The following is a 1,699-nucleotide window of genomic DNA, read 5'->3' as shown; positions in this document are numbered from 1 at the left end:
AAAAAAAAAAGAGGAAAAGTTAATGCTCTAAGCAGAGATCCAAAAGCTTTAGATGTATTTAAATGATTTTTTTTTTAAGAAGTGAATGATGTGTTATCTACTTCGTTTTGTTTTTGTTTTTTTTTCTTGGTAAATATATGATAAGTCATCTTCTATAATAGATGACTTGTCATCTTAAACAATATTTTCCATTCATCATCAATGATTGAAAAATCAGGTCTGATTTTTTGGACATTAAAAGCCAATTTTCTAGCTCGTTTTTACTTAAATATATCCAAAAATACCCTAAAAATCTTAACAAACTCATTTTCAATTCTATAACAATCTCTAATATCTCTAAAAAATAAATACAAAAAACCTTTAAGATCTCGTCTATTTTTCCTAACATGGCTAGATGGTAATATTATTTTTATTGAACTTTCCAAAAACGATAAACATATTAACACTAAAATTAGTTTTTTTAGTTGCTAGAATATAGATATTAAAATACTCTCTCTCCCTTAATATTGTATGATGAATTTTTTTTTCTATCTATCACTTGTAGAGAGTGGAACCTAAAAAAAAGGATAAAAAAATAAATTAATAAAATAGTATGCACAGAAAATAGCTAAAATAAAACCTTAAAGAGCAACTTAAAGTTTTTCGTGTCAACGTCCAAATAGAGTATGTTTTGTTTTATACATCTTGTGGCATTCCCATTTAATGTATCGAGGAAACATGACAAGTTGATGATAAAGAGCTCATGTTGCATTAGTTAGTATTTCCTGGTTTAGCTTTTTGATTGCCATGGCTGAAGGTCGCAAGTGCAAGATGTCTTCTTGAGATGAGGAAGTTATGTTTCAAGAATATGATGTTCAAGAACTAATGATAAGGATCTGCAAAGATAGGTTATGGATCTAACCAATCATTTGGATGTGAAAGATAGAGAGATTGATGATCGTCACTTTACATATATCCAATTTTGAAAAGGTAGCCTCATGTTGAAAATGATTACCGCATCAACTTGGGTTTTCAAGTGGAACTCCTATTGTCTGCAAACACCCTGTTCTGGTGGTTAAGGGATTTGTCGATTGGCTTCATGAGATAGAAAGGATTTTTCCCCGCTCGGAAGTGAAGATAGGAATTGCGTGCCTGGTTTAGCGAGAGTTTTGTTTCCCGGTTTAAGCACAAAGCTTGCCTGTTAGTGATATTAGCCCCGCTTTGATTGGCAGAGTAGGATGCACCTCTGCCGGAGCAGAAGTGAAGATAGGCAATGCTTGCCTGGTTTAGCGAGTCTTGTCCCCTGGCTTAAGCACAAAGCTTGCATGCTGGTGAAATCAGTCCCGCTTTGATCAGCAGAGTAGAATGCCGGAGCAGAAGTGAAGATAGGCAATGCGTGCCTGGTTTAGCGCGAATTCTGATGCACTTCTGCTCGGGCAGAGGTGCCCACATTGGAAACAGCAATACGAGATCTTCATCAGCTGCACAGACTTACCTCCGATTATTAATCCCTTGACCAAAGACAAGTATATTACCAAATATCACACGCAAAAGGAACCAATCCCACCCAAACAAGGGGGGAATGATTGCTGTTGCTGGCGCCTGACTTCACAAAAAGAGAAGAATTAAATCATAACAATCACTTCTCTCATGACTGCAACTAATCGTTCACAAATGTAGACATACGATTTCAAAAACTACGGGCATATGCATTTAAAAA

Source organism: Populus euphratica, unplaced genomic scaffold, assembly GCF_000495115.2.
Source record: "Populus euphratica unplaced genomic scaffold, PopEup_1.0 scaffold74.1, whole genome shotgun sequence".
Lineage (NCBI taxonomy): Eukaryota > Viridiplantae > Streptophyta > Magnoliopsida > Malpighiales > Salicaceae > Populus > Populus euphratica.
Note: the sequence above shows the minus strand (reverse complement) of the source record.